General features: G+C 43.5%; 1 long non-coding RNA gene across 1 annotated transcript in view; it reads right to left on the minus strand.

Annotated features, from left to right (window-relative positions):
* LOC141464646 (uncharacterized) overlaps window positions 1-23,862 on the minus strand; it is a 36,485-nt gene that overhangs the window by 8,470 nt on the left and 4,153 nt on the right. Inside the window, exons 2-4 of the long non-coding RNA XR_012463258.1 lie at window positions 21,817-21,938; window positions 17,013-17,179; window positions 15,632-15,940 (exon numbers count right to left, since the gene is read on the minus strand). This is a non-coding gene — a long non-coding RNA (uncharacterized lncRNA). The remainder of the gene's footprint in view (window positions 1-15,631; window positions 15,941-17,012; window positions 17,180-21,816; window positions 21,939-23,862) is intronic.

The raw sequence follows: 23,862 nt of genomic DNA on the forward strand, positions 1-23,862 counted from the left end.
GGCCCTGCTGCTGCTTCAAGGATTTTTATGATCCGCCTGTTCAGCCCAGGCTGAATTCCACTGCTTTGCTCCAAAGATTTGTCCTCATTCCTGAGCTGCCCTGGGCTAATCATGAAGGAGGACTATTGCATCCACCTGTGAGAGTACCAGCTCCAGTCCAGTCCCTGGAATTGCATTTGCAATTCACTGCTCAAATCCTTTCTGCCACTGCAGTCAATGTAATTCTTCACACCCCAGCAATGCACCTCAGCTGCTTCCACCCAGGGCCGCCAGCACCTCCACCAACCCACGGGGCAGACGACGAAGAAAATTGCACTAAGATTCTCCACAACCAAATTTGCGCCTCCCTTAGGAATGAAATTCCAGAGTGTGGTGTCATCTGTTCAGATCATGCTGATTTAGGGATGTTAATGCAATTCACCATTGATAGAAATACTGCATTTCCATGCAAAATTATTAATAAAGTACCAACACTTAATAGTGTCAGCTGCAGTGTCGATGCAGAAATTGGTTTACCTGTTAAAAATGAGCCATGTGGCTTCTTGTGTATTTTACACCTAACTCACGTAACCATAGAAATGGTAGTAATTCAAGTTACAATAACAGAAACAGTAGTAGAAAATATCTATTTTGGAATGTCTTAAATTGAACAATTTATTTTTGCTTAAAGAATCCTAAAGGTCACACATAAAGGATTTTTTAAGTCCATATTTTTTCCTTTTAAATTTCACTAGACATGCCAGGGATCCTAGGTTTGGTGAGTACAATGCTGGCACTTACACCCAAATGGCGGCGCTGGAACTGCTGAGGGTGTTTAAATCCTTTTTCCCAAGTCTCCATTAGACAGATGGCTAAATACAGTTAACAAAGACTCTGCTGTTCACCTCTTCTGCTTTCTCACTAAAGCTTTTCTTTCAACATGGCTTTATCTATATAAGATAAACTGAGCACACGTAGGCTGATGACCATTCAGGGTGTCTGTCTGTAAGATAGGTAAGGTCACAGCTCTTTGGGGGAGCGCTCTTTGCTTGGGAACACTTCTTCCGTTGTATAACAGAGGCTGGGTCTAGGGACATAAAAGCAGTTCAGACCTGTTATCACTTTAGAGGGTTATGCATTTCATGAATGCAACTCTGTGCCGTTTCGGAGTTTAATTTGTGACTACTGACGCCTGTGGACTTTTAGGCTGGAAGGACATTACATCGCTTCAAGCATAGCTCATATAACCGTTGCTTCAGGTAGGACTTTTGCAAGCCTCAAGGAAACAAGGAAACACCACTTCATTTGCCCCACATCTGGCAACCAGCAAGCTCCTAGCGTGGGCCCTGGAGCCACACAAGCAAAAACTAGAGAGAGCAGGAGATGTGCTGAGCCTAGCATCCCACCGTTGTGAGAAACACCCATCCCAGCGAGCCCCTGGCTCTGTCGGTGGGCAGCAACTTCCCCGCAGAGGGGGACGCAGGTCCTCCCAGGGAGCCTGGAGAAGACATAGCCAGTGGCCAGATTGGCCAGTGGGCTGACCTCAAGGTACGGTCTGGGGCTGCTCGTGGTGGGACTTCTGCCCCTTGGCTCACCCCATGCAGCTGGTGTTTTGGGTTGGCAAAAGAGGACCTCGCATGGACCATCCATGCAGGGTGACTGAAGCTATAAGAGGCAATTAAAGACTGTGGCTGCTAATGCTGGTACTAGGTTGAAGATAGTCTAGATGGTCATATTCTTCACACAGCTTATCTAAAACAGAAAAGGAGGGTACATACAGGCAACTTGGCTTCTCAGAAACATCTGTTGGGAAAAGGACTCCAGCTTAAGGTCTTGGTTCCAGCTGAGTTCCTCTGTGAACTTCCACCCTACTTTTCATCACTGCAGCACTGCAGCCAGCCTTGTCAGTATAAAATCATCCAGTGTGGTAGATCTTGTAGGGCAGGAGAAAAATTTGTGTGAGTTAAACACGGTTAAGTATGACTACATCCAGGGAACAAACTTCCAGAATATCTGCCCCTATGCAATATATGTCTCTTCAAGAGCCCACCTTTGAGCTCTGCTTGATCCCAGGCTTGTTTGAGTTAAATCAGGCAAAACCTGTTCCTTAAGCAAAAGAAGAATACAGAAAATGAGATGTGGCAGTTGCCCAGGGTCATTGCATACAAAGTGCAGTGTCGGTGGCTTGTATGGATTTGCCTCCAGAGGCTGGGAACATCTGACGTACTCAGTGTGAGCAGATCAGATAGAACTCCCTGACAGACAACTAGCAAGGACCCACACAGCCTTGGCACCAGGTTGCTTTCTTCCCTGCATCTCTAAGCAGCATCAACCTTCCTTTGCTAAATTGCCCATCGCTGCTGTCATTAACAGGTGGTGGGCAACATGCAGCGGCACTCAAACAACCTGGGGCTGCTCACTTCTTGCACTGCCTTGACAAAATATTGCTTGTTCCCTGCTGTGCAACATCAAGATGTGGCCTCTCTCTGTGCGTCAGTGAGCGAGGCAAAAGGCTTTGCTCCAAGCAGAAGTAGCAGTGAAGGAGGTACCTGCTGTCTTACAGCTGTGTAACGTCCCGGAGAGAAGCAGGAGCGCTGGTGACAGGTCCTGTGCACTACCTGTGGGACTGCTAAGGGCTCCAGGACACGTGCATGTAATGGCACAGCTCAGAGAAAGAAAGCTTGGCAAAGAAATACTGCACAGGAGCCTCAGAAACAAAGACATCTTTGTCTCCTAGCATCATACAACACCATAGGGAGGATCTAGTGAAGGAGCCACCAAGAACTGGGCATCCTTTCCTTTCCACCCCCCTCAGCAGAGCAATGCTAATGAGCTTGAAGGTCTTACTCTGGGACAAAAGAGCACCAAATTACTGAAAATATTAAACAACTTCAGGTGTAAAAAAAGAAAAAAAAAAAAAAGAAGTTTCTGGTATTTGCAATAGGACAAAAAAGTTGTGTCATTACCCAGGCAGTCTTTCCTAAGCCTGCCTTTTTATAACTGTAGATACAGCAAATCTGACCAAAAATCTCTGTCGCAGCTTGGAAAACCATCAGGGGCTGCGGCATCTCCAGTACTGTACGTTGGTACAGCCAGAGATGCCCGTGCACCCCAGGAGATTAGCAGGCTCATATATTTGTTAATGGATTATTTTTTTCTTTTTTTCCTCCTGATAACACTGCGCTCAAGTGCAGTTACTGATGAGCTCTCAACACTGATGGCCACGTTTATATCAGTGTACCAAACCCAGTTATCTTCACCCCCATAATTGGTGTACCCCCATAATTAGACAGGTTAAACTTCTCAGACTTTCTAGTTTTTACTAAAATTGCCTAGATATGACAGACACCATCTGGGTAAGGGAATGCTTGTAATTCTATGGGTCTCCAGAGGTTAAACTATTTATTTAGCTTTCCCCTCAAAGTTCTGCTCAGGTATCTACAAGCTACCTCTTTATTTCATCATTTGTTACTCCTTTTGTTGGCATGCTCCATTTAATGCCTTTTACTGGTTCCAAGAAGTTAGATAATATTATCCACTGACTTTCATAATTCTTTACAGGAGCTGCAAGCATGAAACTTCCAATCCTGCTTGCTGTTTGGTTGGGCTATTCCAAGTCACACTTCCCTGTACCTACTGACGTCCATAGCAGTAGTCATAAATTGTGCAAGAGTAGTACAAATAGTCCTTCATGATTTCATAGAGACTGATTATCCTGTTAAGTAATATATGCTTTATGGGGATTATAATTCTGTAGAGAGACAAATAGTTAGAATAGCAAAGTCAAGGTAAACTATAAAACTTTTACTTTAGAAAGTAGCATTCATTAAAGAGTGACTCACCATTTCTTTCTTTAAGCATCTTCCTCAGTTGCAGCTTGAGACAGGTACTGTTATAATTATTATTCACTGGGAAAAATTCCAAAACCAATATATAGAAAGACCCGGAAGAAAATGTTTTGGTATTTTAACTAAAGCTAATCTCTCCATTGGGCACGTAAATGGTGGAATGGGAGCCAATGTTTTCCTTAAAAAAAGATATCTCACCAGCAAGACTTATTTATGAATCCTAAACTTTGGAGTAACTATTGCATCAGCACTTCTTAAACTTGTTTTCAAAGACACAAAATGAAAATCTTGATGTCATAATTAGAGGACAGCACGTAATTACAGCATTTGTGTGACCTACTCTCTAAGCATGAACCTTGTTCTAAAAAAGTTATGCCACTCGTTACTTAACTCATGTTTTACTTGAACATGACTGTCCTCACTTAGCCTGACATCTCTGCATTTGGAGGTCACCTAGAAGATGTGCAGAAGAAATGCCTTGAAGAACCTCTCCTGGTTTATGAGAGACCGTACTGGTATTACCAGTCTCTGCCCTGCAGTGCGAAATTGCCACAGATACATGGGCCATGTGCAGGCTTTCTACTGACCTACTTTTCTCTCTTACTTCCAGTCCTTCCAAAAAAGGGATTTGAGAGGCAAAGGCACTGGATTTATTGCAATCTGTATGTTCATGTGCCGAGCAAAAGGGAGAGTGGGCTCTGCAATGGCCTGCAATCCGATGTCTGGATTGCACCTGACTGACCAGTGACTGTTGCTCTTCACAAGTTCCTTCTCTCCAGAGATGGCATTTTTGGGGAACCAGGGTGTATTTGACTTCCTTCTGCCAGATGGACCTGGAAACTGCAAAAGCATTTTTCTCCCCCTTAAAACTTTCTGGAATCTGCTATTACAGGAAAAACACTTCACAGCTTTCACGGCAAGCTTGGATCCTAAGCTACCAGGTGTTCAACTTTCTGGGACTGAACTTTAAGGGAAGCTTAGTTTTGTTCTTGTGCTAACTCCTCTTCCCATTCCTCTGGAACCGGGATTTAAAGGCAACTTTGAAAAAAAATGTCTTTGTTTAAGATTGAAGGGAAAACAATCTCTAGTCCTGCTTGGGACAAGTTTTATTCCCACAGAGGAAGTCATCAGGTAGCTGCTAGGATTTCCTGGCCGAAAGAGAGCATGACTGGGCGAGAAGTTGCAAGTGGCGTGACAGACCTATTAACAAAAGCGTTTACTTCAGACATTAGGTGTGTGGAAGAAGTTGGCCTCCAAGGCTCTTTTTTTTTTTTGAGATGCTTTCCAACTGAGAAATACCATGCCCTTTGCCAGCATCAGCTTCCTTTTCACCACATGGCACAAAGGCGCAGCCTCAGTGCCAGCCTCCCATCCCTGCCAGCAGCAGGGGAACGAGCAGGTCAACACGAATCCGTGCCTTGGCGTTTGAGGAGCCTTCCTTCTTGCCGCCAAGGAAACGGATGCCGGGAACGGTCCATTGCCCTCAAGCAGAGCCCATGTTGCTGAGTCCCTGAGGAGCACAGAGGAGCAGCAGCAGGCGGAGCAGCTCATAGCGCGGGCTGGGAAAGCAGCCCTCGGTTTCAGCAGCCGGTGCTTCTTCTTCCTAGAAATACATTTCCTTGCTAAAAATCTTGGCTTAAAGCAGAGGGCACCGATCCTAAAATCACAGTGTGCCTGCGGTTTTGGTATCGCAGCTGGGGAGGAAAGGAAGCAGGCGCTCCAGCCAAACTCCCGAGGCAGCTATTTTGGAGGAGCTGGGAGGCCCAGCGTTGCTACCGCAGGGGGAAATTAATAGCTTGGGCAGGTCAGCCTGCAAGGGGAGGCCAAGCAAGCCTCCTCTGTGCACAAACCTCTGGAGCAGGTATCAAAAGGGCTTTAATTTGCCTGCTCTGATGTCATTTCATACTCTCTCTCATGATACTCAGTTACAGGATGGAGGAAGCAATACTTCCTCAGGCTCTGGAAAGGGGTTGTTGCGTGTTTGCCTTTGTAGGATCTTTCAAGTCTGTGAAGGGATATTCCTGTGGAAAGTTAGCACTGATAGAAGAAAACATGCAGACACTCAGCGGGGACATGGCAGGGAGGAAGGAGAGTTTTCTCTTACATAGTCCTTCTCTTCCTTCACGCATAAGCCTATTTGAGGTTTTCAGGACAGAAAAAACAGTTTTCTGGAAAGGAAAAGAAGCAAGTTTGCATCAGGAGCACTGTGTTATAATGAACCTGTACGGTGGAGGATGTGGATGAGATGTAATTCTGAGCAGGCTCCCGCCGTGCAGCACGGCACTCTGTGACCCATGAGCAGAGCCTACAGTCGGGTAACGTACAAACGCTGGGAGAGTCTCTGACAGCTGAAAGCTGCATAACTTCCAGAGGAAAAATAACTATTCAACAACCCTTTCAGGCAGTCTAATAAGGGGGGAAAAAAACCCCTCCCTTTCCCCAAAATTCCTGCTTTGTAGACAAGAGACCTGAAATCGGGTGGGAGATAGGAAGTGACTGCAAATGAGTGCATAACAGATATATGTGATAACACATGTGTCATTGGAAGAAAGTGAATGTCTGTGGCTTTCTTTAATCATCCAGATATGTAACCCTTAAAAGGAGGACATCAGACATTTTGAGAGGGAAGGAATCTCTATTTTATCTTGCTCTGGAAAGCCAATGGATGCTGTATGTTACAATTCTGCACTCTTCCCTTCCGTTGTCTGCTAGGCAGCGCAGAGCAGGCAGCCACAGGTTGTGAAGCACTGGGAGTGGGCAGTGCATAAAGCATATCATAGAATCATAGAATGGTTAGAGTTGGAAGGGACCTTAAAGATCATCGAGTTCCAACCCCCCTGCCATGGGCAGGGACACCTCCACTAGAGCAGGTTGCTCAAAGCCCCATCCAGCCTGGCCTTGAACACTTCCAGGGATGGGTCATCCACAGCTTCTCTGGGCAACCTGTTCCAGTGTCTCACCACCCTCAGAGTAATGAATTTCCTCCTAATATCTAATCTAAATCTCCCATCTTTCAGTTTAAAGCCATTACCCCTAGTCCTGTCACTACACTCCCTGTATACTTGTGTGTGTAAAAGCCCACAGGCTTCCTTGCTTTACTATTATCCCTTAAAATAAGGGTTAGGCAAGAGGTGATGGAGGGACTTGCTTTGAGGACCTGAAGGCTTGCCCCTTCAGAAGGCAGGCAGGAGGTTGCAGGGCACAGCACCCACCTCCGTACCCAAACAGGCGCTCGCAGTGAAATGCAAAAGAGATCTCAACAGTAATTTGGACGCTGCTTGGGACACCAGCCTGAGCATAGAGACCCTGCTAAAAGCAACGTGAGCCTGGAAAGTGACAGCTGTCCCTTTTTTGCTTTTGCATGAGTGAAAGCAAAATTCCTGAGTTTGCTAATCAGCCTAGCTACTTCACTAGCTAGTGAAACAGTCTCCTGAATTAAAATTTACAGCCTGCAAATTGAAAAAAAATAAAAATAAAAATAAAGATAAAAAAGTAGTGTTTCTTCTCTTGCCTTCAGACTTTTCTCAATAGAGTTCTCAGAAATTCTCCTGGAAGAAAGGTTAACTAAACTGATTTTCCTCTCTAAATCCTCGTGCAGCAGGACAAGGTGACAGGCACTAAACATGACAAATCCAGAGAAAGAGACTCGAGTAACTGCTGGCTCAGTGCCACTTGCCCCACAGCTTCCCTAAACACTTTTCAGTTCCATTTTTTTTTTTACAGGTATTAAATAGCTACTTCCTGCTGGATAGTTAAAATCTGTTACTTTGTAGAGCAGAGAGAGTTTGCAATGGAGCATCTCACTTGATGGCCTGGTGGATCCGGTTTTCCTGTGTAAATGACCGTAATTCACATTCCTGCTGCCATAAACATATTTTGTATATAAAAAGGAAGGACTGTGCATGCAGAAGCTGTGAAGAAATCCTGCTCTGCTCACCCTCTCTTCAACCAGCAGCCTGGAGGTTTGACTGGTTGTTGAGTAAAGCCTTTTTTGACCAAATCTGATACAACTTGGGCAGAGTGGGGTCTGGCAGCAGTGTTTCCCCACACCTCTGGGAAAGCCCTGCCTGACAGCTCTGCTGTCTCACTCCTGCTTGTTCACACCTAGCAGCCCCGCGTTGCCTTCAGCCGGTGGAAAAGTCAGGCTGGAGTACGGTGAATTTCTCCCAGCTGATGCCTCTCAGAGGCTGGATCACTCAGCAGGGTGAGGGAAATGTCCCTAGTGCCCCCTGCCAGCATCCTTCCACTACAGAAAAGGGCAGCAGGATGTGGACACGAGTGTTGGCTGATTGTACATAAAGGGATGGACAAAACCACTCTCCAGAGATGATCATGGTTCTATGATTTCTTTGGCAGCGTTCAGAGCACCAGAGGAAAAACTGCAAGCCAGGGAAACTTTCATCAGCCTAGAGCTGACAGCCTAGTGGAAATGTCCTCAGCTGATACGCCGGTCTTTGGGTCAGGTCCCTCTGTGACTCTTACTAACACTGTGCATTTCAGGGGCACATCCTTGCTCCCACCTGTTGTCCCTGTTATCGTAGCTCCCTGCTCACTCTTCCTGTCGCTGCCCCAGGCAAACAGGCCAGGAGGAGATTGCACATATGTGGTAGATGAGTCAACCCAGTGGTTCTCTTCTCTAATCTGATACATGAAACAACATTTCGGGTCCCAGTCATCACTTCTGCTTTTGGGTTAGTCCTCAACACCTATGAAATACAAACAAGTATGAGCCAGCCCCAGGGGTTTCTCTATATTAAATGTGATGTATATGCGATTTGAGGGAGTGTATAATAGAGTAGGAGGCACTCAACGTAAATTTGTAGTTTAGCAAGTCAGTGCAACCTGCTAATAGCATTCCTGTAGCTAGGGACAGATGCTAAGCCAAAAGAGAGAAAGCAAGGCTGGCGACTTTTTTGCTTTTGCTGCATAAATAATACAGGCCAGCCAGTGAGTCAGTGGGGAACCACTCACTCAATGCAAATTGGCAAAGATGACAGCATCTCCCCGAGAAGATTCAGAAGATTATATTAGGGCAAAAAGGTTCCTAGACCACAGTTTCTTCCCATTCATTAGGGATTAATTGGTCCAGCGTCACTTCTCCTCTTAAAAGATTTTTTGCCCTTCTTGATATTTCATAGATTAGTATTACACCCTGCTGTTAATAATGTTTTCTGAAAATTTGTCCTTGAAGGAGCTACCCAGAAAGCCAGCAGCTCAAGGGGACAGACCAGCCCTTAGGAAATGGTAAAGACAGAAGTGGGGCTAATCCTCTAGAAGTGTAACCCTGCTCACCCAGAGACAAGACTCCTTGACTGGAGTAAATGTGGAGAAGGGTAGCGTGAAGAGCAAACAGAGGCTCTACCTAGAGCTGGGCCTTAGAGTGAGCATGAGTTAATCTCACAGCATGGGACCAACTACTATGAATCGCTAGCCAGTGCTTCACATCCCTTTCCACATCGCACCTCTCCTGTCTTCTTCCTTTTTCCTTCTGAAGCACTGGGAAATTGCTAACAGGGCTTCCTCGAGAAGGAGGGAGAGGTATTCCTTTTTTATTTTTTTTCCTTTTTTCAGAAATAGTGAAAAAAACCCCAAACAACAACAATCGTCGGTGTGTTTGAGAATGAGGAGAAGGAGAAGCTCTTTGGAGAAATTAGTCTGCAGAGGTGTTATGCGAACTTGACTCAAATGCTGTGAAATTGCACTATTTGCCAATCCTTTTGTTCAGCACTTGTCTATTCTAGGCTAATGGGTTTGTAAAGTTTTTCATTCTGCCTAAGACAGAAAGGAAGCAGGTTGCTCTAATATCTGTGCTGTCTGTGGATGATATTTTTTTCTTTTAATTTGAGTTATAGCGTAGGAGGACAAACTCCGATCACAAGACTAGCAGTTAGAATTTGATTCAGGAGTTGAAGTTGCTGAGAAAATAAATTACTACGCTAATGTAAAATGTGGTAAGGAAGAGCAAGAAGTAAAACATGATTGTAAATGATTAATGAAAAAAAAAAAAAAAAAAGGAAGGAAGGAAAAGAGGTATTTGTTTCTGTCAGTTTAGGAAGAGCCCAGACATTGTGCTGTTGCCAGAGGCAAGCAGTTCTGCAATGATGTAAGCAATTTTAGCAGGATCAAGTCATCTTTTCCTGAATTAAGGGGGTAATCTTTGATCCTTCCCTCCCCAGAAAGGACCAGTACAAGCTGGATGAAGTGTCTGCAGTGCAGCATGAATGGCATGCATTGCTGTTAGGACAGCTTGATGCATACAGCAATACATTCGCCAAGAGACCAACCTCCTGAGACATTAAACACTTGGTTTCTGCAGGTTTATGCTTTGCCACTAGAAGAACTGCCATAATCAAATTTCTTTGCTTCAACTCACAGTGCCAGGAGACCTTTCAGTGTTTTCTTTCCTTCTCGTTTTCCTTTTCCTCCTTTCTGAGGAGTCTTTGTATCGCACAGCTTGCAAAGTTGTTAAGGCCAGAACAAAGTAGAACAAATCAATCATTTCTCCATCTTTAATGAAGTGATCAAAGAAAGAATGAACATACACACTCAAAGTGAAGTGGATGCTCAGAGGTTTCAACAAGACAGACTCTTCATTGGGAAATAGAATAGGAACCACTATTTTACTTTCTTATGGTGCAGTTATCCATTTTCTGGAAATCTGACATAAAATATTCTGAAACAAATATATATTTCCTAATAGCTTGACTACCCCATGGAATTTCAGCAGCTATATTTTTTAAAAAAGCTATGTTACCAATCAAAAAAATAGCTTAAAATGGTGATGCTGAAAAATAAGAAAAGAATTCTTATTCTAAGACATCACTCAATTAATGTTAAGACTGTAAAGAGCTTGTAAATGGAGCAAGATCAAAGAATAACAGAATCACAGAACGATATGGGGTTGGAAGGGACCTCTGGAGATCATCTAGTCCAACCCCACTGCCACACAGAGCAGGTTGCACAGGAACGTGTCCAGGAGGGTTTTGAATGTCTCCAGAGAAGGAGACTCCACCACCTGCGTGGGCAGCCTCTTCCAGGGCCCTGCCACCCTCAAAGTGAAGAAGTTCCTCCTCATGTTTGGGTGGAACTTCTTATATTCAAGTTTGAGCCCATTGCCTCTTGTCCTGTCACTGGGCACCACTGAAAAAAAGACCATCCCCATCCTCTTGACACCCTGCCTTTAAGTATTTATAAACATTGATCAGATCTCCCCTCAGTCTTCTCTTCTCTAGACTAAAAAGACCCAAGTCCCTCAGCCTCTCCTTGTAAGAGAGATGCTCCAGGCCCTTCATCATCCAAGAGCATCACTAGAATCATGTTCACAGCATTAACTCTCATATCTGTGTGTAAACCACAGCAAATTAGATGGGGTTTGTTTGCCCGTGCCCCAAAACCTTTCTGCAGGAATAAATTCTATTCTAATTCTATTCTATTCTAATACTTCTATTTTTAATCCAGAGAAAAAGAGTGAGGAAAAAGAGGAGATCTGACTCCTAGGCCTATCTACTAACCTGCTAATACCCCTAGCACATGGGGTATTGCAGCATACTGGTGTAGGAGCTCCATGAGTGGTCTGGGACAGTGGTAATGGGCTTTCTCCTTGATTTTAATCCAGTCAGGCAGTACGCCACACAGCAGGACTGCACCTGTGCGCTCTGAGCAAGTATTTGGCAGTTGAAGTTCTTCCTCCTCCAGTTTCTTTGCTCTCGGTGCCACGCTGGTGGAGTTTTAGCCAGTAGCATCTTTCTGGCCCTGGGCAAACTCTGCCCAGAGAACCTTGAGGTGCTGGGTAGTAAAGTTCTGTGTTGAATTAGCATTTGCAAGCCTCACCTAAGCTGCAGGGCTGGTCGGGTTTTGCCACGAGATGATCAGGCCTTTAGTTGCCCAATGCCCCAAGGCAGGCTATCTGGTTTTGTGTCAAATTTTGATGGCAGGCTAATTCTGATCGTCCTATAGCAGGTATGCTTTGAACATATTTTCTCCCCTTGTCAGTGTACCAAGCCATAACACAGGCTGAGCTCTTCTGTTAATTCACTGTAGTATATTTTTTTCCCTTAGAGTATCAAAGCACAAAAATAGCTTATAGGAAATCTTGGCAAAGTTACTGCCATTTATCCAAACACTGCAACTATTCAGTGTGATAAAGAACAAACAAGGATCAGTGGTTTGCTGCTATTCCTAAGTGACAGATAGCAACTCAATCATTAGCTATTTATGTATCAGCTGAGATTTGATTATTTTTTCCCTTTACCTTAATTCTTTATAAACATGTCCTGGGGATAGGTGGAAATTTTGCAGAGACAACGATAGTTTTTTTAATATATTACAATGGCTTTCAGTCAAAATGATTGAACACAGTGGGACATCTTGTTCTGTGCTGTTGAGTAATTTCAAAACTGTGAAACGTTGCTTGCGGAACTTCTGAATCATGCAAACCACAGAGTTTCTCTTCTCTGGAGTTTCCTAAACTAATCCTGTTTTCAAACATACGCACGCACATATATGCAAGTTGCAATGTTATTTTTCATTTCATGGAACTACAAAGGCTTTTCTTTTGGGGACTTTTTTCGCTACTCACAATCACGTTGTCATTTGCTAAAATGGAATCCTGTTGCTTGATCATAGTCCTGATTATTTGTAAAACAGAAAGCCCCAACAATTTCGGTGATGCTGGTTTAGCAAAGCTGCTGGTCTGAGGAAGGTCATTCTGAAAGTTTGGTTTTGAAACAGACAGGTTGTTTGACCTTTTCAGGCTCATCTATTATATTTCAAAACATCCACGGAAGGAGTGGAGGATTTATAGCACACACTGTTTCAAGGTTAGCTGTAGGGTAGTGGTAAGAAGAGAGAAGTACTGCAGTGGTACTTAGGGCAAGGCTGTGGTGTGTTTTTTCCATCACTGGAAGTATTGAGGAACGTTATTAGGAAGATATAATATGATAAAAGAATATAATATTATTATAAAGGTAATTGGCCTTATCCTGGAGCAGAAATAACCAGGCAAACTATTGGATTGCCTTTCAGGCCTGTGTTTCTTCCATGATTTTTATTGCAACCCTCAATGGGTTTTCCTGGCATTTTTTTTCCAAGCTGGAGCTATACAAAGCATTTGCTAAGAAACATAAAACTCATGATTACCAAGTCATATGCTTGGTAATAAAGCTGCAAAAGTTCACTTTCTAAAAATGAACAGATGGGTTTCATTCCAGAGGATCAGATATGACCAAGAAAGTGTACTTAACTTGCAGAAAATGGCCAAAAGAAATCCTCAGGCAGCTACTAGGCAAAATGGTATTAAAAATATAATCAATTTATATGTCCTGTATGAAATCAATAGCAAATTATAGTAGAAAACCAGTAACTGTCTAAAAAGCAACTGGTATTTCTCCAATAGTCACCCTGGGCCAGTGATGGTGGCAGAATTTATATGGATTTTCAATAGCAAGTGCTAGTGTATTCAGTGTTAGGTATAAGAATAAGTTTCAATTTTTATTCTATTTTTTTTAACATAATGGGGGATCCTGTGTCTTCCTACTGAAGTTCAGTATGGAGAAAAAGGATTAAACCACTACCATAGCTTAGATAGTGCAGAAGTACACCTGATAATATTAAATTACAATGCATGGTCTTTGTGCATCACTGAAAACTTGCTATAATAAAAATAAATAAAACTCATTTACTTAATTACTTGCATGGGAAGTTTTGGAGTTTTGCTACTTGTATTGGACATACCTGAGAAGGAAGAAAAAATTTGAGCCAAAAGAAGCTGAGAGAAACCCTGTTAGATTTGGATTACTTGAGCAAACTACACTGTGCTAACTTGCTATTCTTTGTGGCTATGCTATAATTCATACAGATGCGGATTCCACTCTGTCACAGGGAGTCAAACACTTGAAAGGGAGAAAGGGGTGCCAAAAACTTTAAATTGCTCAAGCATTTTTCCCAAGCAAGCATTTCACCTGCATTCCCATGTATAAATCTCTCTGCCTTGCAGAATCCTGGGTCCAAAGTCTCAGATAGTCTCCTGGATTTTTGCATTGATATATGGACTTCCTGATCCAAATTTTTGCCAAACTGATAATAAATACAACGCACATAAATGTTTAGGAAAAAATTATCACTCTGGTAGTGAGTTGCAGGGGGAGGAGGTTCTCGCGAAATGCAGATTTCACCTTCCTATCAACTCTTCCATCACAGCAGTCATGGCTTTCCTACAACGCTCTCAGTAAGGCTTTAAGGATGCCCCACACCTTTCTCCTTTTCCCCACACTTTGATGCTGAAATACATTTTTCTTCACAGTTGCCTGTTAAATCATACCTTCTTCTTGTTGAACGTTATTTGGCAATACCCTATTTGAGGAGGCAGTGCCAAGAAATGTGCAGGTTGCAAACCAGTTCAAATGAAAAGACTGCATTTACAGCAAGAAAAAACAAACAAACAAACCAACCAACCAGCAAGTACAAAAAAATTAACACAATTAAGATGTTGAGAAGAGTCTGCCCAGACTGCTTACCACTGTATATACAGCAGTATATAGAGATCTTAGAAGATGAATGACTTGCAGGCAGCAACAGATTAAAATATACACTGCACAGGGACATACAAAGCCAGCGGGAGTCACATCTGGATCTCAATAGCCAGGGTCACTCCGCAGTAGAAGCCACCTTAGCTGAACTGTCGTTTCTCGCTCTGAATCTAAAATGGTCTATATCAAACCTTTGATCACGCTGGGAATATCTGAAAATATATAAATTTTTTTGGTCGTGCCTCTACGTGAAATAAAGTACTCAGATTTTTTTTATTTTTTTTTTTTTTAGCGGTGGGTGAATTTCTAAAGGCCAGTCATTCCCAGGGAAGAGCTTGCTGATAGCTCCGCACAGAGACTAGCTGACTAGAGGAGCAGCCAGGAGCTGTTGTAAAGCATGTCTATGGCTGTTTGCAGGTCTGGCACATGATTCTGGGATGTATAAATGTAATCTGAAGAAGGCAACGTATTCACAGTAGGGTTGGCGGCAAGGAGTGGGGCTTTGTGGTCAAAAACAAGGCCATAAGCTTCTCTTATCCAACAAGGCCCTCCTTGCACGAACGAACAATTTTCATTTCATGGATTTTTAATTTTCCATGTGCAAGCAACTAACTTAAAAATCAAACAAAACGTTTCAGAGCAATAAAGAAAGATTATTCTATGCTATAGAGGGTTAACTCTAGGTGCTGCACAAATTTAATTCTAAAACCTTTTGAGGTTTTTAGATGATTACTTCCTCCAAGATCACACCACTGCTGCTATGTTTCAGCATAAGCATATTTTATTACAGTTATTGAAACATCCTATGATTCTGAAGTGGAGTGACAGTGGGGGAACATTTTGTTATCAGACCTAACAATCCTGTGTCAGTCATCTTGAGATGACTTTTCCAGGCACAAATAAGAAATGCCAAATGTCCCCTGCATCACAAATTTAATCTAATAAACCCATCACTGTGTTTACAAACTAAGAACTGTAAGTGAATTCTGGTCAGACTGTTTTCCTGCTGCAGGAGCTCTTGCACCTGGGTGCTGGAAACTGCACACATAAAACTGTCTCTCCTCTGTGTAAAAGCCCCCTCTGCTGGACCAGCCTGACATGGAAGCAATACATAAAACTACCGGACCATCTCCCTTCCCCCATAAAATGGACAAGTGGGTGAAGCAGTTCTTCATCAGCTGCCCCTTCTGTAGGGAGCCCTTTTCCTGACAAATGCAATACAACTCACAGAAGTGGACAGGTTTTTTTAAAATGCAGCATGCTTTGATGAACACATACCTGATCTATCCCACTCATGAGGTAAGCAGAAGGCCTTTTCTCCAAATTTTGGAAGACTTCCAAGTTTCAGGCTGTTTCCTGATGTCCCACTGTGTGCCAAGGAGGTTCTGATGTGTCCAAGGGAGATGCCATTCCCCAAGACACATCTTGTATTACCAGTCCTGTCATCTATGTGGAGATGATCCTCCAAATACCGAGGAATGTCTAAACTGGGAGAGGTGCCAGGAAGTTGGAGAACAAAACCAATGTGTCCCTGTGAACCAAACGTGCTGCTCTGCCACCTTGAAATCACCCAGAGACAGAGAAGACCTAGAATAAAAGTAAAGATGATTATTTTCCTAAACATGACGTTAACAAATCACTCTGTCCAGAGAGAGACACTGAGAAATAAATCTGTAGCACTCCTGCCTCCTCACTCTGTGGTTTAGCTCGGTGTTGTGTGTGTCTCCTTCACCCAAGAGCCTCTGAAGTCAAAACACCTCCCCAGTTACATTTGATAGGTTCCCATGGCTTTCTGATTGTTTAGACAAGCTCTGTCATTACAGTTTACCTTCTTTCAGCTGGATCTTGACTCCAAGGAAAGCTTCCCAATTGCCCCTTCTCCTTGCTCAGGCTCCCGGTATCTAAGCTGCACCCAGGGACAACTGTCCAGGTGCTCAATAACACATTAGGACATCAGTTAATACAGCTGCTGTCTACAGCAGGGGTAGCTTTAAACATGCAAGAAGTGGAAGACACGTGGGTGCTTGCTGGACAAAACTGGATGCTGTTATCACCTGACTTTGTAGTAAACCAAGTTATGCTATACTGTCAGCGTGAATTTGCAGTTAATGATGGTACAAATCTACGAGTTCAGCATCTAGTCTGGCCATAACAAAGTCATTTATACAACCTGTGTGAGGTTCTTCCTGATGGCTGGTGAGAGGAGTTTCATGTTTCAGAAATAACAAAATGGATTATCTTCACCATGCAATGTTTTATAACACATACTGAAAAAGACATTTAACACAAGCCTGTAACTGAGAGCCAGTGACGCAGCCACTCACTCTGACTTGATAGAGACTAAACACGACAGCAACTAAAATAAACACAGGGACTATTGTTAGTTCACAATGAATGTCTCCTACATGTGGCTTGCTGGAGCTGTGTGACGGCATCTCTCAAAGACAAAAGAGGAAGCATTCCCAGTAAGCAAAGGGAAGAATTGGAGAGGAGAGGTCCACAAACCATTGAAAGGTTAGAGAAAAAAGCAGCCGAAACATATGATTGAGGAGAAAGGAGTCCCCTAATTTTATGAGGACTTAAGTGAAAAGAATGTGAGGAAAGGTACCCAAGGAAAGGCTTACAACTATAGTTTTGCATATGGAGGAAGCAATCTTACCAACATTTTCAGTGCAGGTAAAAATGGCAGAGGGACATCAAGATGGGGCAGGAGAGAGAGACTGATCAGTGTGTAAGAGATGGCACAGTTTCACAGAAGAGCATCACAGGGTTGGAGGAGGAGTGGTCCATACAGCTGTCCAAACTGTTCTCTGTGAACCATCACACCTGGAAAGCAATGAAAATAAAATAATATTTCTTTACTTCGGCAAACAGGTTGTAAATCAGTACATTAATCTGAGCCCTCAAATGACTTATTTTCTGGACTATGTGTTTCACGTGGGCAAACTGTGAGATAATGAGACCCAGCTTTCTGCCTCATATAAGCTTCTGTCACAGTGGGCAAAAAGTACTTACTCCTTCTCTTCCTGACTCCACCACCTGTAAAATGAAAATAGTGATACTATCCTGCTTTATCAGACCTTTGAGAGGATAAATACTCTGAGATTGTGAGGGCTCAGGTACAGTGGTATCTTGAAAGACAGAGCACTCTTACCAGGCCTTTTGCTCCAAAAATGAACATCCTACCACTCTGAGACAAAAGAAGAGGTGTTGTTTTCCGCTTTGCTGTTGTAGTCACCGCCTCTCCCTGCCGGCCAATCTCAGAACCCAGGTGGAAAACAAACAGATCAGTAAAACCCACTTCAAAGTGTGCTTTTAAAGCTCACTAACTTTGTGACCAAAATACCCTCACAAGTTGTGGTCAGCAGTGTTAGCTAACACAACATTTCCCAAATTAGAATCATAGAATCATAGAATGGTTAGAGTTGGAAGGGACCTTAAAGATCATCGAGTTCCAACACCCCTGCCATGGGCAGGGACACCTCCCACCAGACCAAGTTGATCAAAGCCCCATCCAGCCTGGCCTTGAACACCTCCAGGGATGGGGCATCCACAGCTTCCCTGGGCATCCTGTTCCAGTGTCTCACCACCCTTACAGGAAAGAATTTCTTCCTAATATCTCATCTAAATCTCCCCTCTTCCAATTGAAAACCATTACCCCTTGTCCTGTCACTACATCTCCTGACAAAGAGTCCCTCTCCGGCTCTCCTGTAGGCTCCCTTCAGATATTGGAAGGCTGTTATGAGGTCTCCCCGGAGCCTTCTCTTCTCCAGGCTGACCAACCCCAGCTCCCTCAGCCTGTCTTCATAGGGGAGGTGCTCCATCCCTCTGATCATCTTCGTGGCCCTCCTCTGGACCCGTTCCAACAGGTCCATGTCCTTCCTGTGTTGAGGACTCCAAAGCTGGACACAGTATTCCAGGTGGGGTCTCACGAGTGCAGAGTAGAGGGGCAGAATCACCTCCCACGACCTGCTGGCCACACTTCTTTTGATGCAGCCCAGGATGCGTTTAGCTTTCTGGGCTGCCAGTGCACACTGCTGGCTCATGTTGAGCTTCTCATCCGCCAACACCCCCAAGTCCTTCTCCTCAGGGCTGCTCTCCAGCCATTCTCCGCCCAACCTGTATTTGTCCTCGGATTGCCATGACCCAGGTGCAGGACCCTGCACTTGGCCTGGTTGAACTTCATGCGATTTGCACGAGCCCGTCTCTCAAGCCTGTCCAGGTCCCTCTGGATGGCATCCCTTCCCTCCAACGTGTCGACCGCACCACCGAGCTTGGTGTCATCGGCAAACTTGCTGAGGGTGCACTCTATCCCACTGTCCATGTCTCCGACAAAGGTGTTGAACAGCACTGGTCCCAGTACCGACCCCTGAGGAACTCCACTCCTCACTGGCTGCCAATTGGACATTGAACCATTGACCACAACCTTTTCAGTGCGGCCATTCAGCCAGTTCCTTATCCACTGAGTGGTCCATCCATCAAACCCATGACTTTCCAATTTTGAGACCAGGATGTCGTGCGGGACAGTGTCAAACGCTTTGCATAAGTCCAGGTAGATGACTTCTGTTGCTCTGCCCTTGTCCACCAAGCCTGTGGCGGTATTGTAAAAGGCCACCAAATTTGTCAGGCACGATTTGCCCTTGGTGCAGCCATGCTGGCTGTCTCCAATCACCTCCTTATTTTCCATGTGTCTTAGCAGAGATTTCAGGAGGATCTGGTCCGTGAAGTTAAGTTTAAAGTTCCCTCTTTAAATTCCTTGAAACAGGAGACAAAATCTTCAGACAGAAGAGGCAATGATCAAAGCTTTCACAACTCAACTCCTTGACCTCCAAAACATTTGCTGAAGTCTGAAACACTGCAGCTAACTTTACCCTTTTGCCTTCTCCTTCTTCCTATGCATTCTACAAATTTGTCTCTTTCATTCCCTCCAAGCAATTTCTTGCTTGGACCAAGGCTGCATCAAAGGACCTCATCCTAAGTTGTTATCTCAGTTCAGCCATGTGGAAATAGCTCTTTTTCACTTCTGAGCTTTCACCTACTTGAATTTTAAACCTCTCAGTTACGACTCTGTGTAATTTTTGATCGGTTTAAATTCTGTCTTTCATCCACAACTGGAGCTGGAACAACTCATTCTCAACAGATACTGCATCCTGTGACGTAAGAGTCTCTTTCCATCTGCAGAATATTTGAGACCAATTGTAATTTCCTCAACTGTATTTCTTGTTCTACCGCTGCCAAAAGAATTATTTTGTTCTGCAAAGTTTTAGTTGTAAACACCATCCTGCAAACATCCATGCAACTGTTTAATTTACCAATTATTTCAGTAAATACATGTATAATTATCTACCAAGTCAGTTTGTAAACAAATACTTAATGTTCCAGTCTGAGGCTTGCTCAGCTATTATTGGTCATATTTGGGACTGGTTCCAGCCCTTGGAGGAGAGAGCAAAAATAATGGTGTAGCTTATATATATATTTCTGTTTCACTGAGCACTTTTGTGCTAGAGTTTGAATTTAACTTTATCTTCTCAAATATTTTCCTCGATCAAGTTTTTACCAGAGAACAGACAAAACCAGACATGAAACTAGCTGCCAAAATTCACTCAAATGTTAATTCAAGGCAAACATATTTTTGCAATACCCACTTTCAAGCATACGGCTATACACCCTCAGCTAGCAGCAAGGCTTCTCATTGACGGTGTTAAGGTCAAAATCTTTGTGATTAATTTACAGTGTTTATACCAGCCTCCTTCAGAGACAATCAGAAAGCTTGTTAGCAGGTTCATAAGCCCAGGTGAAAAGATTAACCCTGTCATCCAGGCACATATATTATTACTGAATATATGTGCTTCTAGAACACGGTCTGTGTTTAAAACACGGATCTGTGTCTACTGTTATGTGCTGAATTCAGATTGGAGGCACTGTTTCCCTATGTATTAGTGTATATATATATTAGATCCCAAATACCTATCAGCAGCATTATACTTCAATATAGCTTTTATTCTACTGGGTCAGGTTGAACAGCTCCTGGATTCCTGATTATACCGAGTAGTGAGCAAAACTAACACAGGAAGAAACCAGCTCTCCATGTTAGCATGCCACAGAACTTGCCTTTGCACTTATCTGAAGTGACAGTCCCTCTGGGTATACGCTCATTGCTCTCCTTTATTTAAATGCTACAGCTTCTTTTCTTTAAATGTACTTACTTTTAAAAGGAAGACTAAACAATGGCTGTTATATCCTAATTTAATCTGTGTAAAAGCTCACATCTAAAGGGTTTAGTCCAAAAAAATGAAAGGAGATGTTAGCACTGAGTACAAATGCCCAAAACAAAACCCCAGTACACAGTTCTCTTACAAATAAAAAATACATGGCATGTCTCCAATAGAGTTTAGAGCCCAGTTTCCTGGCCTCTCTGCAAGATACTCACACCAAAATCTTGAGAGACACAGAGGAACCCCTTGGCAAACTAACCAGCTAGTTTTATCAGAGTTACTCTTAACTCCTGGTTGTCCACGGAAAGATTATCCAGGTTGTGGCTCAGTGGGGTCTTGCTTTCCAAAAAAAGCCTTTGGCCACTACTCAGAGCATGGCATTTGCATCAGTCACCATGCTGCCTCGTGCAGTTTATAGACGCTCTTGATATCTACCAAAATTTCTTCACAAGCTTTTTAAAGGTGAGTGTATGTAACTTGTAGCTAGCCCAATTTTATATGGTATATATTATCTGTTTTCACTTTACCCAATATATTTCCTATTGGATTAAGAGCTGGCCGTGGACAAACACTTTTTAAACGTTTTAAACATGAATCTTCAATTTTTCCTGTAGGAAAAAGAACTTCTTTCTAAACTAAGCTCCCCAAATCCTCTCCCCCTCTTCCCCTCCAGTTACATATTTCCATATAGAAACTAAATCAATTCTTTATCTCTTCACCTTCATACCTTCCACATTAAAACAACAGCTCTAGTTTCTATTCCTGTTGTGCACGTTTAATCAAATTTCTTCCCAATTCATAGTTTGGGGAGAATATAACACAAAAAAAAAAAAAAATTGCTCTAGATACCTCCTTTCTTTCCCAAAAAGGAAGAAAATTTTGCACAAACTCCCAAACATACTCAAGGCTGTTGCTATGCATTCTCTCAAATATATGTCAAATTTTTTCGACACATCCCCAAAAGGTTTTATATGAACTTTGGGAGAAACACTGCATAGTTTTTTAAATACATGAATTAGTTCACATCTCTTTGTTTAACGGTGCTGTCTGGCAGCAGTACTGGCTGGTCTTATAATAATACCTTATTTTACAGCTTCAAAGGAAAAGTAAGTTCCCTGCTTTTGCAACCTCAATTTGTGCATTTTAACATGCTAGTTGTCGATACCAGGAAGACTTATTGTTTGGGAAAAAGGAAAGAGAAAACAAGGGAGGAAACAGTGTGTAGTGTAAAGACAATGGGAAACTCACCTGAGATGTCACTACCCTTACCGTGATACACCTGGCTGCTGCCTCAGAGCAATGTTTCCCATGCTCAAGCTGTGTTCCAGATGGAAATATTAGAGCAATAATCCAGGAACCAGAGACAGGATCTAGAAAAGAAACAGAGACCTTCTCAAGAACAATGGTTTACAAATCATTCCCCTTCTGATTCACTGAGGTCATAGAAAACCACCTGCTGGAGGAGAGCCTGTACCATTCCCTTGCTGAACAGCCACCCACAGGATGTGATACTGCCATGCCTCCCTTAACAGGTCTCTTGAGCTTCCTCAGATACCCTTCAAGGAGATGAAAAAAAGTCAGAAGCCTGGAGGACCACAGTCAGATTCAGCAAACTGCTGCTGAACGGCTCTGACTGTGTTGATGCTCTCTGGCAAATGTGCCACTTGCATGGCCGGAGGTTGTATAACCCTGATCATCCACCCAGGGACCTGGTGGGGGCTGCCACAGCCCTATTCTCTCATGCACTTAGTTTTCTATCACTCAGAAACCAGGATGCCAGCAGCACGGATGCGTGCAGGTCTCATTGAGCAATTGCAACAGGTTTGGCCAAGGCAACCAGGAGACCACTGATCTCAGTTCAGACAAAATTCCTGGTATCATGAGTGGCTTTTTTTCTATTGTATCTATTTGTGGAAGCTCCAGTCCAACCAGAAACCACTAAAAGCAATGAAAATGCACCATGAAATCTACAGAAGCAGCAAGGTCTTTGGAGGTGTTTGGCATTTTCGCTTTAGGTATGAGGGCACTGAGGACGAGGAGAGAAGGACAGAGGAGGGTTAATGCTGATAGGATCCATGAGTGTGCTGTCGAGCCACAGGCATGCTTTAGAAGCCACCCAGCTTTAGTCAATGCAGACACAAAGAAGAGCGTACTCCTCTTCTTTGGGTGGATGTTAGTGCCTTTCTGCACTCATGAAAATAACTCAGTCTCTCCCCGCCTCAGGTGTCTGTTCATAAATACAAATAACTTTTCTCTCCAGCCAGGATTCATTAGCATCAGTAAAGCACTTAAGAGTTCGGATGGAAGTGTTTTCTCTATAAATATAAATATAGGCCAATAAAACTGTACATGGAGGTAATTTTCCTTAAAGGAAACATAACTGAAATACATTTAGTGAAGCTGAAAGGTTTCTGGGGAATCTGTATACTTCAAGAAATTTTAAAAGGGCTCAGAGAGCAAAGGCTATGAGCTGGCTCTTCTCCATTAATATAAGCCCCACTCCATTAATTTTCATCTCACTATAATAGGCAAGTTATCAGATATAATTTTTTCCAGACAGCACTGAACATGTAACCCCAAATTTTCCTTTCTGAATATTAATAATAACAAGTCCCTTTTGCCAGAAGCCCTTTACAAATGCACACTAAAGAAAACAGCACCAGTACATTAAAAAGGCTTGTTAGACACCTCATAATATTAATTGGCATTTTACATCTCTTCATATATTCAAGGCAGCATGCACAAATTACCCAGTTAATCCCAGCTGCTTGGGGTTCTCCTGCTCTGTTGCACTGGCCGGCTCCATGCCCACCAGCATGGCCCAGGACCCCGTGCCAGGAGGCAGATGGATGGTACGACATTGCATGTGCTGGCCTGTTGCCTCGAGCCTACCTGTGTTACTCTGTCAGGCCAAAGATCACCTTTTCCAGCAAGCTTTTCCATGCATGGCTGTTTACCAGAAGCTGTCTCTCCCCAGGCTGCCAAGCAGCACTGTGGACTTGTGTGCCAGGCAAAGCTAGACAGCAGCTCGCAAGACCTTCTAAACACCCTCACAGGGTCTGTCGGCCTCTGAAGCGGGGAGCAGATCACAGTGTGGCATTGCAAGCCCACGAGACATGGCCCCAGAGGAAGGACAAAACCTTGTCTGAGCCTCAGACTCAACAAATAGGGCAGGATGGGACTGTGTCCCCTCCTCTTCCTGGTACCCTATCCCCAATTTACAGGTGAGGATGGCCCTGGGAGCCAAAACTACAAGGTGCCTCCATGTGCTCAAACAGTGGAGGAGCCCCTGGT

The sequence above is a fragment of the Numenius arquata genome, chromosome 5, assembly GCF_964106895.1.
Source record: "Numenius arquata chromosome 5, bNumArq3.hap1.1, whole genome shotgun sequence".
Lineage (NCBI taxonomy): Eukaryota > Metazoa > Chordata > Aves > Charadriiformes > Scolopacidae > Numenius > Numenius arquata.